Source organism: Balaenoptera musculus, chromosome 10 (assembly GCF_009873245.2).
Source record: "Balaenoptera musculus isolate JJ_BM4_2016_0621 chromosome 10, mBalMus1.pri.v3, whole genome shotgun sequence".
Classification (NCBI taxonomy): domain Eukaryota; kingdom Metazoa; phylum Chordata; class Mammalia; order Artiodactyla; family Balaenopteridae; genus Balaenoptera; species Balaenoptera musculus.
In genome coordinates, this window is record NC_045794.1 from 26,907,558 (window position 1) to 26,922,270 (window position 14,713).

The window sequence follows — 14,713 nt, forward strand, 5'->3', positions numbered from 1 at the left end:
AGATAAAATATGTAAGGAGTCAAATAGATAAAAAATATTGTAATGATACAATAAGGCAAGATTTTGAAGAAGAAAAAAACCTTGGTTTGAGTTGGGAGACCTTAACTCTAGTTGCTCCCTCACTACCTACTAACTGTAAGTTATTTATCTCTCTTAATTTCAATTCCCTTTCCTCTCAAATGCGAGTTTAAATGTAGATGGTTAAACCACAATGAGATACCACTTCACACCCGCCAGGAAAGCTATTACATACAAAACAAAACAGAAAATAACAAGTACTGGCAAGGATGGGGAGAAATTGAAACACTGTGCATTGCTGGAAGGAATGTAAAATGATTGAGCCCTGTGGAAACAGTCCGGTGATTCCTCAAAAAGTTAAGTATAGAATTACCGTATGATCCAGCAATCCCAGTCCTAAGTATACAACCAAGAGAACTGAAAACAGATACTTGTATACTAATATTCAGGGAAGCATTATTCACATTAGCCAAAGGTGGAAACAACCCAAATATCCATCAGTAGATGAATGGATCAACAAAACATTGGATAATAATATTCAACAAAACAAAATATGGTATGTATCCAATGGAATATTATTCAACCTTAAAAAGGAATGAAATTGTGATCCATGCTACAACATGGATAAACCTGAACACATCAGGCTAAGTCAAACAAGCCAGACACAGAAGGCCAGATATTATCTGATTCCACTTATATAGGCACCTAGAGAGATTACCAGGGGCTGGGGAGAGGGGAGAATGGGTAGCTATTGTTTAATGGGTAAAGAGTTCCAATATGGGATGATAAAAAAGTTCTAGAAAAGAATAGTGGTTGTACAACATTGTGAATGCAATTAATGCTACTGATTTTACACTTAAAAATGGTTAAAATGGTAAATTTTACATTATGTATATTTTATCACAATAAAAATGTAGACAATTAATCATTACTAGTTCTATTATTTTAATTTATACATGTTTTTCCTTCATTTTACACTAGAAACAGTAAAACAATTATTTTTAAATAATTAAAATTAAAGGATAATTTCAAATATTGCTTACTGTCATTCAATTAGAGAAGAAAACACCAAAAAAGAAAAACCCCACACACTTTAAAAAATGATTAATGAAGTGTACTCCGTGACATGTGTTCAGTGTTTTCTTATTTTTTGTTTTATACGTATGGACATAATTATGTTATAAAAATTTTTAAATATATAGGTAATTAATTGTGAAAAATGGCATATATCATGAGGAAAAAGAAAAGTTATGTGACAAAAAGAAGAAACAGTGAAAAGTAACTTTGGGGGAAGATTGTAAATTATCTTAAACGATTTAGAAAAGTCACAATTTCTTGACCTGTAACAGCATTAACAGGGAGCATTTAGAAGAAGGATGTGGTTAGAGCGTGTCTACTGATTTGTCAGATAAACATGTCAGATAACACCAAAACAGCCAATATTAAAAGATAGGTAGCAGCTGTCTTGTAATTCTTCATGCTGTTGTTTTATAGATGACTTGAAATAGTCCAAAAGGAATATAATTCCACATTTCAAAGTATTTTCAACAAGTGTTGAATGTTTTATGTAAAGTGAAAATGCAGAGTATTATGGGAATGCATGACTCAGTGGCAATAAACTTCATTGTGGCCATGAACTATCAAAAGAGGGAATTCTTTGTTCAACAAACCTCATTTGAGTGCTTACATAGCATAGAGTCTGGGGTCCGACAGACACTGGGGTCTTCTCTTGGTGTCTCCACTTGAAGCTGCATGACTTTGGAAAAGTTACTTAATTTTTCAGTGCTTCAATTTCCTGTCCACAAAATGGGGGTTAATAATGGTCTTGTTAGGATGATTAAATAAGATAATGTATATAAGATTCTTAGTACTATGCCTGGCACATGGTGAGCCTTCAATAAATCACATGGTATTATAAGCAATGCACTGTGTAGCAGGCTGAAAATGACTTACGTGGCATGAGTTGCAGTTTGAGCCTGTGGTCCGCTCACTCTGGGATTCAGGCAGTGTTGCGGGTCTGCTAGGCTAGTGGCCAGGTGTAAGAGGAAGAGAGGAAACTCCTGAAAACCTCTCTTTCCTCCTAGAGGAAGAAAGGGTTAAGAAGGAAAGGTTTACTTCAAGGAAAAGGGCCCAGAGTAAGAAAGGAGAATAACAATGCAATACTCAGAATATTCTACTGGCCACAATCTCTGACTATAGTGCAATTAATTTAAAAATTAATAAAAAGATAACATGAAATTTATTTGGTAGTTTAAAATATACCATTAAATAACCCATGGAACCAAGCAGAAATCATAATAGAAATTAAGAAATCTTAAACCGAGTGATAACGAAAATGCCAAATATCAAAACTGGGATGCATCTAAAGCAACATGTAGGGGATTTTTCTTTTCTTTTTTTTTTTTTCTGGTTTTAAATGTTTATATCAGGAAATAAGAAAGGCTGGAAATTAATAAGCTTAAGGAGTTTTAAAAATTGAACAATTGAATAAATAAAAGTAGAAGAAAGTAAGATAAAGGCAGGAAATAACAAACTAGAGAGCAAAGGCAATAAAGAGGATCTACAGAGCCCAAAGTGGGTAATTTGAAAAGACTAATAAATTAGACAAACCTCTGGTGAGATGAAAAAAAAAAGAGGAAAGCCACACATAATATTAGAATCAAAAAAGGAATGTAATCACAGATTTGGCAAATATTTAAACAATAATAAAAGAATAATTATACAAATAACTTTATGCAAGTAAATTTGAAATTTTAGAACAAAAATACACATTTTTAGAAAAAAGATAACTTATCAAAACTTATTCAAGAAGAAATAGAAACTAAATAGTTCTATCATTAGTAAATTACTTCAAATATAAATTTTAAATATTCCCATGGAAAAAAATATAAGCCCCTTTAGATTTTACATGCATTGTATTAGATCTTTAAGGAACAGATCATTGCAACCATATGACTCTTCCAAATAACAGAAAAAGAGATAAAGCTCCCAGTGGTGAAGCTGTCAACTGTACACTTAAAATCTTTCTCCCCTTCTTCCAGGGGCAAGAAAGCTACAGTGGGCATGTAGCTGCCCAGCCAGAGACTGTGTTTCTCCCTCTGTTGCACTTACTTGTGGTTATGTGAATAAGCTCTCCCCAACTGAGTGTGAGCAGACATAAGAACAATATCCTTCCCTTACTGCAGCCTGTGTACCCACTCCATGCTCTTCTTACCTTTTCCTGCTGGATGGAACACGGACATAGCTGCAGCTCTTGTTTCAACCATGCAAAGGGAACAAACTCCTAGGAGATGGCGTATCCTCAAATTGGAAGAAACCTAGGTTCCTGAATATCTACAAGGACTAGAGACACCTGACGAGATGGGATACCCATCCTTGATTTTACATATTAAATGGAAAACTTTATTAAAATGAAAAACATCTGTGCATAGTCACTTTTTTAAAAATGGAAAAGATATGCCATAAATTGAGAGAAGATATTTGCTACACGTATAATCCATAAAAGATTAGTATTCAAAACGTGTTTTAAAAATCTGACAAATCAGTCAGAAAAAGACATTTAAAAAAATGGGCATACGGACTTCCCTGGTGGTGCAGTGGTTGGGAGTCCGCCTGCCAATGCAGGGAACACGGGTTCGAGCCTTGGTCTGGGAGGATCCCACATGCCGCGGAGCAACTGGGCCCGTGAGCCACAACTACTGAGCTTGCAAGGCACAACTACTGAGCCCGCGTGCCACAACTGCTGAGGCCCCGGGCGCCTGGAGCCCATGCTCCGCAGCAAGGGAAGCCACCACGGTGGGAGGCCCGTGCACCACAACGAGGAGTAGCCCCCACTCTCTGCAACTGGAGAGAGCCCGCGGGCAGCAACGAAGACCCAACGTAGCCCAAAAAAATTAAAATGTAAATAAATTAAAAAAAAAAAAAAGACCACCGGAGCTTTAAAAAAAAAAGGGGGGCGGAGCATAAGCTACAAACAGTCATTGATATTGATAAGGTTCAGGACATGCTACCCCCAAATATAGCACCTTGGCATTTTGAATATCTTAAGCTGAAAGAGTTTGAGAAAACATCAGAAGCAGAAAGATCACTCTGGTCTCCTCCCTCCTTGCCCTTCCTCTCCTAAAACAGGTCATAAAATCCCCCTGTGAAAGGTGCCCTCCCTATACCCTGAGGAAAGGAGCATCTTTATCTCCAAAGAGGAAGGCACACTAAGAAGAATGTAAACAAACAGGCCTTGCTAATGTCTCCCCCAGTTTACTACACTTACCTCATACTCCTTAACCTGTCATATTCCTCCACAACTATCCACTCTTCATTAAACCTACCATAAAAATACTGTTTCTCTGGGTCTTCATTTCCTCATGAAGGCTCCCCGTCACATAAAACTTATATTAAATAAATTTGTACGCTTTTCTCCTGTTAATCTATTTTTGTCAGTTTTATTTTTAGACCCAGCCAGGGACCTTAAGAAAGTTGAGGAAAACTTTTTCCTCCCCTACACTATTCAACTTATATATCCTTGCTAGCAAGTCTTCAACTAAATATATATTGAATATCTACAATGTTTTAGGCATTACTCATGGTGCTGGGGATACAAAGTTGCACTCATGGAACTTAAATTCCTGTAGATATGCAACTCACAAAAGTGAAGAACACAAACAGCCAATAAATGTATGAAAAAATTCTCACTGATTATCAAAGCAGCAATCAGTTTTAAACCCATCATAGTTGCAAAAAATGTTAAGTTAGACAATACCAAATTTGGGGGAAAATTTGAAGCAAAAGATCTCTTATATACTACTGGGGGTGGGGTGCATGATGGGGATTGCAAATTGCTAAAGCAAAATTGAAGGACACAGTGATAATATTTAGTAAATTTGGAGATGTGCTTACCCTGTACCTGCATTTTCATCCCTAGGTATGTACTCTTCACCCAAAATAAAAAGCTGTGATGTAATGAGTACAGTGTGATACCACTATATAAAATAAAAACCACACAAATGATATGTATATTGTGAAATTATACAATATGTAATGGAATGAAAGAACGCAAAATTCAGGGTAGTACTTAATTCTGGGAGGGAAAGGTAAGGATGTATATAAACCAGGGATTGAAATGCATTGGTAGGACTTCCCTGGTGGTCCAGGGATTGGGACCCAGCGCTTCCATTAGAGGGGCCACAGTTTCAGTCCCTGGTCGGGGAACTAATATCCCGCAGCTATGCAGAATGGCCAAAAAAAAAAAAAAAGATCGGGAATATCCCAAATCCAATCACCATCAGAAAGGCATGATTGGAATGTTATTGTAACTAGAAAGCTGAGGTCTAATGAATGGTATTTCATTCTCTCTACAGAAGGAATGTTTTTAACAGTCTTGAGATGATCTGTAGGGTATCTATAAAAGGGAAGCTGCAGAACAAGAAACTCTCATAGAATCTGGAAAGTATGCAGTGGAGAGGATTCTACACCTGTTTGACTAGATTGAGAACCAGGTAATGTGCTTTCAGAGTAACATCTGGCATGCCCATTGATAGTAATATTTATCACAGTAAAATGACAAACATAAAAGCAGAAATCTCTCTATATAGACCCTATGCACCATAAGGGCTAGGATTATGTCTGTTTTGTTCACTTTGTATTCTCAGCACACAGCACCAAGATGAACACATAATTATTTAATGAAAGAATGGTTAAATGAATCTCTTGAGTTTGGGATTCAATCAACTTTGGGTATATCTAACAGTTTAATTTCTAAACTAAAGATCACACCTTGAAGTGGATGGCCCTGCCAAGATAGCATGAGGAGCCTGTGCACAGGCCTGCTTGCCCTTGAAGGGTGGCAGAATATGCCACCCTAACATATGCTTTTTTGACTATAAGGATTATTTTGAGTTGAAGGTACTTGAAAAATATCAAATGCAGGAAAGGGCTTTCTCTGAACTCCCCTTATCTGCCTAAAGACAAATCCTCCAAAAGGAATTCAATTGTCATAAATCTCCTCCCCAGGAGTTTCATCAATCAGGTAAGATTGACTCTTATCAGAGGAGAGGAGGCCAGAAGTCAACATCACATCCTGACACAATTGTCATACTATCCATCTCCTATCTACTCTTTTAAGGGCCCATTCATCTTTTCTAAAAATCATTTACTCTCCCCTAAGAGGCCTAATCCTCCTTCCCTTTCCTCTATTAAGACCATATATAAGCTCCTCAAATCTCACTGCTATTTTGGGTACTCATATTTTTCCCCTGTGATGTCCTCATGCTCATACTACTAAAAAATTAATAAATTTGTAGGCCTTTTCTCCTGTTAAACTTCCTGTTGTCGGTTTATTTCATAGACCCAACTATCAAAGCTAGAAGAGGAGAAGGGAAGTCTTTCCTCCCATACACTTATTCAGGAACAGTTTAATTCTTCTCACTCTCCCTCCTTCTTCTTTTACTCTCTTCCTCTCCCCTCTTTCCTCCTTCTTTCCCATTCAAACCCAGTGCATTCTTTAAATTATAACACATTCAACTTGTGATTCAGAAAATGCAAAGGAAGAGAATTTCGAAAGAGGAAGCTGCTGTATCCATTTCCTAATGATATGCATATGAAAGACTTCAGTAGTTAAACCAGTTCATTGCTTAATCTTATGACTTGCCTAAATGTTCTGAAAACAGTTTGGCTATTGGTGAATGAGCCTTTACAAAACTATAGACTTTACAGATATGTTTCTGGTGGAATGCCAGTGGGAGGCCATATGGCTAATGAAAAAAGCATTAGAGGCATTCTGGCTTAAGACGGTGGATAGAACACATCAATGTAATTTTGCTCCCTCCCTGAAACTACAATAGTGATATTAAAAAAAAAATAAACAACAGCAAAGACATGAAAGCACAAAGATGGGGACAACAAAAATAAATTTCTGGAAGCTGGAAAGCAAATATTGCAAACTAACTTAGAAGAACTGAGAAAGCTGAATTCTATAGCAAAGGCGTAGAAAATTGAAAATAGACATGATTATATCAAAGAATTACCCACAGACTCAAATCCTTTCCCTAACTCCATGCTACTGGATGACTATTTCTCCTTGACTCAAGTAGAAACTCTAGAGTCTCTAGAGAGGGTAAAGATGAAAGTCTTTGGACTGGGGTGGGGAGGGGGGGGGACACAGCAGGCACAGTTAAGGGCGTTGGCACCATGCGAAAGTGAAGGTTTGCATAGTCACATGCATCCTGCTTAATAAGGCTCCACCTCCTGCTACGCAGCCCTCATCAACTATTCAGCCCCCAAACCAAGGCAGTCAGATCTTTACCCTCTAGGCCCAAGATTGGCACACCTTCCCCTGGGGAAATCTGGGCAACCCAAGACAGACGAAGTAGAGAAACTGACATTTGGGATTATCCAACAAATAAATGGCCCTACAGTAAACTTAAACAATGCACGAGTTCTCTGTGTACTCAGAATTTCCAGTCATCTCTTTAGTCCACCCCTCTCAATCATGAGCAGAAAAACAAGATTACCAGAACTCTAGAGAAAGTCTCTTATTATGCAAGATAAAGACCACACAAGCAGAAAAAGGCACCTTGAAGAAAACAGACTACGTAGGTGAAAGAAAACTTTACATAATTTGTGTTCAAAGTTTCCCAGAAGAAACCACCAAAGAAATTTGTTATGATTGCAACAATAAACACCAAACTTAGTTTGTTAGAAATGTGCCAGGCAAGGGAGACACTGGCCAAATGAAACCAGTCAAATGGACTCTCTGAGAACTTTATAAAGTTTTGCTGGGGAGGAGTTAGTCAAAGGACGGAAGTTAGCAAGGGGTGGGGGGAGGGGCAGGAAGGAAAGTTAGGCAAGACAGGAAAGAGGTGGTCAGATTGCAAGTGAGTTGAGTCTCTGACTGCTTTGATAGGCTAGGCGAGGCTGTTTGTGAAAAAGTCTGTGGCTTTATCTTTCCTGAACACATGGGTCCAAGCTGAGCTGTTGATGAAATAATTTATCTGTTTTGCAAGCTGTGGTTTCTGTACAGTTTTTCTGTGTTTCAAGTTGTGGTTTCTGTAGTTTTTCATTTCTCAGTCCTGAGAAGTAAGAGAAGATATTGCATCCTTAAAACAAGAACAGGATATTATTTTTTAAAAGAGGAACATTCATAGAACAAAGAGGTTATGGAAGTTAAAAATATGATAAGAAAAAACTGAATAAATGACAAGGAGATACGAAATAGGAGAAAAAAGATAAGAAACTTATACCAGTCTATGAGGTTCAGCAGCCAAATAATGGGGTTTCCAGGAAGAAAAAAAAAAAAAAAAACAGAGGGGAAGAAATCAACAGTGAAAAAATTCAAGGGAATTCCCTGGCAGTCCAGTGGTTAGGATTCTGTGCTTTCACTGCGGAGGGCGTGGGTACAATCCCTGGTGGGGAACTAAGATTCCATAGGCCGTGTGGCGCAGCCAAAAAAAAAAAAAAACAACAACAACAAAAAAAGAAATAATTCAAAGAAAATTCCCAGAACTGAAGGACCCAAATTGAAAGAGCCATCATAACAGATTAAAATTGTCCTACACCAAAGCATAACGATTGTAAAATTTAAAACATTTAGGACAAAAGAAGAGATTCTCAAGCTTCCAGAAAAGTAGGTGAAAGGGGACAAGGGACAAAAAAGAGGAAAAGGAATCAGAGTTGCTTTGGACTTCTCAACAGCAATGTGGTGTAGAGAAGGAACAAGTTTCCCTTGACCCTCTGAGGGTCCCTGACTGGATCTGAAAATTAAACTGACAGATTTACAGGAGAAAAGCATACAAATTTTATACAGTTTTTACAAGTACATGGGAGCCTTCATGGGAGAATAAAGACCTGAAGAAGTGATCAGAGCAGAAGGCTTTTACACCTTTTAGACAAAGAAACATACATTTTGAAGAATTGACAAGACAAAGAGTTTTGGGCTATGAGTGGTAAATAGTGAAGAAGTAACAAGGTTTTTTATACAGGCTTCCAGGCCCCGAATTCCCTGTCTCTAGTGATAAGAACGTCTTTCTCCTGATACAGGAAGGGTACCTAGAAGATTTATCTCCTGCTTTTTGGGGAAGTGTATGCCAAGGTGCCATATTTTGGGGTAGCACATCCTGACATACAGTAATGTTTTAAAAATTCTGAAGGAAAATTTATTCCAGCAGAGAACTCTATTCAACCAAATTATCAAACAGGTGCCGGTTTATATAAAGACTTGCAAAGAGTAAGAAGAATACTTTCCATATGCCCTTCCTAAGGAAACTACTGAAGGATATGTGTACCAAAATGATAAAACTGAGAGAAAAGCAGGTGTGAAATATAGGAAATAAGAGAGAGAGGCAAAGGGATGCCTGAGATGATAGTGACAGAAAATCACAGGGTGAAAACCAGGCCACAAGTGTAGAAAAAGCAACTGGCCCAGACTGGGAGCAATGTAACTCAGGAGACAGATGTGTTGAGAATTATCCTCAAGATACCTACTGCCCTATTTAACCTGAGGTCAAAATCTTGTCTGCACTTGGCTTGTTTGTATCACTTGTGCTTCTCCCTCACTGCCTAGATCATCTGAGAATCATTTCATCCCATAGAGGTGTTCTACTTTAATCTATTCCTGAGATCTAGATATAGGCCACAGTTAGCTAGAAATAGAAAATATAGAGCACTCCATGCTCCCTGACCATATTCCTGCTGGATGTCCTTTCCTGGGCCTACACCACAATCTTCTGTATGTTTTTCAGGACTCGTGACCCTGCCCTCATATTGCCCCAGATGAGGTTCTTACAAACTCTCAGAAGACACTCAGTTCTGATTGGGGATTTTGCACCAAACAGTGGCAGTGTTACATTTTCTTATCCAGATTCTTGCTATCTTACGTTCTTGCTACGCATTGTTTCACAACCAAAAAGTACAGTGAATGCTTTCCTAATGAATGATGAATGGTCCACCAAAACTGAATTGCAGAATATCTGGGATCTTGTTATTCCCAGAATAATGAAATGACCAGGTGCGTCTGCACAGTTAGGTTGCTGAGAATTCTGGGGAACAAGGAACTAATTGCCAGTTACTCTATATCATAATTCTCATTAAAAGGTTTTGTCCTGGGCTTCCCTGGTGGCGCAGTGGTTGGGAATCCGCCTGCCAATGCAGGGGACACGGGTTCGAGCCCTGGTCTGGGAAGATCCCACATGCCGCGGAGCGGCTAGGCCCGTGAGCCACAACTACTGAGCCTGAGCGTCTGGAGCCTGTGCTCCGCAACAAGAGAGGCCGCGACAGTGAGAGGCCCGCGCACCGCGATGAAGAGTGGTCCCCACTTGCCACAACTAGAGAAAGCCCTCGCACAGAAACGAAGACCCAACACAGCCAAAAATAAATAAATAAATAAATAAATAAATAAATTTAAAAAAAAAAAAAAAGGTTTTGTCCTTATATTGTTTAGATATACAAAGTAAGTTATGAAAGTTATAAAGAAAGGAAATGGAATGATTAACATAAAAATCGGGAAAGAAAGACCAGGAGAGTGTTTACTTCGGAAGGAAGGGAGGAAGATTCAGGCAAATTACCCTGGTAAAATCAGGACTTTCCTCCTTAATTTGCAATCCTCCAATTACTTCCTAAAGGAACACCAAAAAGACCTAGTGATCAAGCAAAGCTAAGTTTATTGGGCTTACTGCAATAAGAAAAGACACCACTTTGACACAGCCCTAGTAGTATCTCAAATGGACAAAGACTGGAGACTATTTTTAGGGTTTTACAGCCAGTGCAGGGGGACTTTATGATGGGTCTCCCAAAGTAGAGAGTTTAATGGGATTAGACAAAGCATACCCCATAATAGCTTTGAATTATTTAGGAGAGCCAGATGAGGGCCTTGAGGTAAGTATTGACCAGTAAGTTTGATGAATAAGCTATTTTAGTTGGTTCCTAGTTTTGTTTTCTATGAATAAATATTTCTATGAAAGAGTACGTATGTTCTTTTTGCTTATCCTAGCATTGTTTAACACAAAGGCAGGAAAGAATGCTTCATCTCAGAATTACTTAACACAAAAACAGGGAAATAGGGGCTTCCCTGGTGGCACAGGGGTTAAGAATCCGCCTGCCAATGCAGGGGACACAGGTTTGAACCCTGGTCCGGGAAGATCCCACATGCCATGGAGCAACTAAGTTAGCGAGCCACAACTACTGGGCCCGTGTGCCGCAACTACTGAAGCCCACGCGCCAAGAGCCCGTGCTCCACAACAAGAGAAGCCACTGCAATGAGAAGCCCGCGCACCACAACGAAGAGTAGCCCCCGCTTGCCACAACTAGAGAAAGCCCGCACGCAGCAATGAAGACCCAATGCAAAAATAAAATAAATAAATAAATTTATTTAAAAAAAAAACAACAAAAAAAAAACAGGGAAATATGTTGGTTTTGTTACCGAACTCTAGTTCATGTGCCTGATGCACAGTGAGGCTAAAAAAACCGAACCATTGAACTTCGGAGCAGAGAAAGATTTATTGCAGGGCCAAGCAAGGGGAACAGGTGACTCCTACTCAAAATCCCCAAACTCCCCAGTGGTTTTTCGGGAGAAGTTTTTACAGGCAAAATTTGGGGCAAGGGTGAAGCCGAATCCAGCCTCTGTACCCCAACACCAAGTTAAATCTAAGAGACAGACTTTTGGGTGAAGTAGAAAAGAATAGCTTTATTGCTTTGTCAGGCAAAAGGGGCCACAGTGGGCTAATACCCTCAAAACTGTGTGTCCCCCACCTGGAGGGGGTGTAGTGAGGAGTTTTATAGTAATAATACAAAGAGGGCGTTATCAGCTCATGGACATTCTTCTAATAGGTTGGTGGTGAGGTAAGTGGGAGTCAGCATCATCAACCTTCTGGTTCCAACAGGTCTGGGGTCTACATGCTTGTGGGCAGCATGCAGATAACTTCTCTCACCTGGTAGGGGTTTCAGTATCTGCAAGACAGCTCAAAGATATTGTTATGTATATGCCTTGAGGGGGAACCAGGACTCTGCCCCAAGGCTGCACTATTGTTTCTTGACTGTTCCTCCCTTGTCTATGCATCTTCTCCCTTCCCTAATTAGCAACTATTTGAACCTTCCCATTGGAACTCAGGGAAGGTCATGGAGGCTGAATGAAGCCTATTTCCTATAATGAGGAAATGGGGGATACCAAAAGGCTATTTTGCCCAGGAGCTTGCCCAGTAGCCCCACAGGGTCCTGCTCGGTTTCAAGGGCTGCAGGGTATCTGACTTTCCTCTGATTGGTTGGTGGTGAGGTAACAGAGCAGTGTTCCAGGAATATCAATCCTCAGTCTCTGGTTTCAACCAGTCCGGGGTCTCAGCCTGTAGTTACCATCCTCCACCAGGGTGGGGGCCTTAGTTCCTGTAGAAGAACTCAAAGATATTGTTATGTATATTCTTGATGAGGAACCAGTATCCTGCTTTAATCACTGCACTATTGTTTCTTGACTGCTCCTGCTTTGTTTCTGCATTCCCTCACTTCTTTGATTAGCAACTGTTTGAATCTGCCCTTTGGTACTCACGGAAGGTCTAGGAGGCTGAAAGGACGTAGAAAGGATTTGTACCCAGGAGGGTCTCACAGGGGCCTGCTCGGTTTCAGTTTCAGTTATCATAACTATTGTCTAAGATCCAAATAAGATAGAGACTGAAGAAAGTTGGGATATTTCTATTGAATTTGTAATTCCCTCTGGCATTATGGGAGAAGATTGTAACCAATCTCAAGTCTGACTCAGAGTTGGAAACCTTTACAAATATTTTTCTAGATGAGTCCCTGATATCTTCTACAATAGCAATAATTCCAATTCAAGCAAGCCTCTCCTTGATCTTAACAGCCAACAATGATAAACACTCTCCAGGGTCTTAAAGTAAGACCACAAGAATACAGATGAGAAAAGAGAACACTACATTTGCTGGCAGCTGGAGGGTCAGTCAGAAGTTGAGATGGTTGGGACTTCCCTGGTGGCACAGTGGTTAAAAATCCACCTGCCAAAGCAGGGGACACGGGTTCGAGCCCTGGTCTGGGAAGATCCCACATGCCGCGGAGCAACTAAGCCCATGAGCCACAACTACTGAGCCTGCGCTCTAGAGCCCGCGAGCCACAGCTACTGAGCCCGTGTGCCACCGCTACTGAAGCCCACGTGCCTAGAGCCCATGCTGCACAAGAGAAGCCACCGCAATGAGAAGCCCGTGCACAGCAAACGAAGAGTAGCCGCCACTTGCCACAACTAGAGAAATCCCGCACGCAGTAAAAAGACCCAACGCAGCCAAAAATAAATAAATAAAATAATAAAAAAAGAAATTGAGATGGCTCACCACCCTCCCACTCCCACCCCTTCTGATAGTTAGAAATTTTATAGGTCATAAAGGACACGAAGGAGTAAGAAAACAATGTAATGTGAGAGGTGAGGCAAATGTTCTGTTTCTTGTTATCCAAGATAGGTGGCTTAAGGGTTAGCCAGGTCCAGTTTAGCAAGGAACTTATAATTTAAGCTAGTCCTGGAGAATACATTCCTTTTAGCCAGAAAAATGAGTGCTTTAACCTGGGGCCTGCAATTCTGTTATGTAAAAGTTGTGATGGGGCTCAGGGTTAAGCTGCCCCTAAAATATGTCAATGTGGCATATTGATTATTTTAAATTAAAGGTACTTGAGAAACAGTCAGTGCAATAAGGACACTCTGACCCTCCTCTCTGTCCCCTTGAAAGCTGGAAATAAATCTCTCATGTGAAAGGCACCTCCCTGCACCAGGAGGTAGGGAGACATCCTTATTGCCAGAAATAGGGAGCTCAGGGCCCAGAAGGCTATGTAAACAAATTCTGCTTGATTTCTTCACTAATTAGTACCCAAGCTGAAGCTACTTTGTCTTGTCAGTTCTTCACAAATTTATTGCTTCTTTGTCTAAAATGTATATAAACAGCCTACTCTGGTCAATTCTTGGGTCCTATATCCATGAAACTTCCACACATATGAAATTAACATTTTTCTTCTCCTTAATCTGTCTTGTGTCAACTTAATTATTAGACCATCCAAAAGAACCAAGAAGGGTAAGAGAAAATTCTTCCCTCCCCAACAGTTGTAATAGATTTTAATACAAGTTAAAGAACATCAAGTGCCATGGGAAAAAAAAAAAAAATTTGCTATTTGTTTTGGGGCCCCCTATTCTTGCCATTTGGTGGTCTACCACAGACAATCAAGCTTCTAAGTGCCCATTAGGACATGCTAAAATCAAGAGCTCTGCATTGTTTATCCTGATTTAATGCTTGAAAAGATTATGACCATTAATTTCCTGAAGTGTACCTCTTCTTTTTGCCTTTTTTTTTTTAAACTGAAGTATAGTTGATTTACAATGTTGTGTTAGTTTCTGGTGTACTGCAAAGTGATTCAGTTCTCTCTCTCTCTCTCTCTATATATATATATTTATTCTTTTCCATTATAGCTTATTACAAGATATTGAATATAGTTCCCTGTGCTATATAGTGGGACCTTGTTATCCATTTTATACATAGTAATTTGTGTCTGCTAATCCCAAACTCTTATCCGTCCCTCCCCCTTTCCCCTTTGGAAACCATAAATTTGTTTTCTATGTCTGTGAGTCAGTTTGTTTTGTAGATAAGTTCATTTGTATCATATTTTAGATTCCACACATAAGTGGTATCATATGATATTTGTCTTTCTCTGTCTGGCTTACTTCACTTAG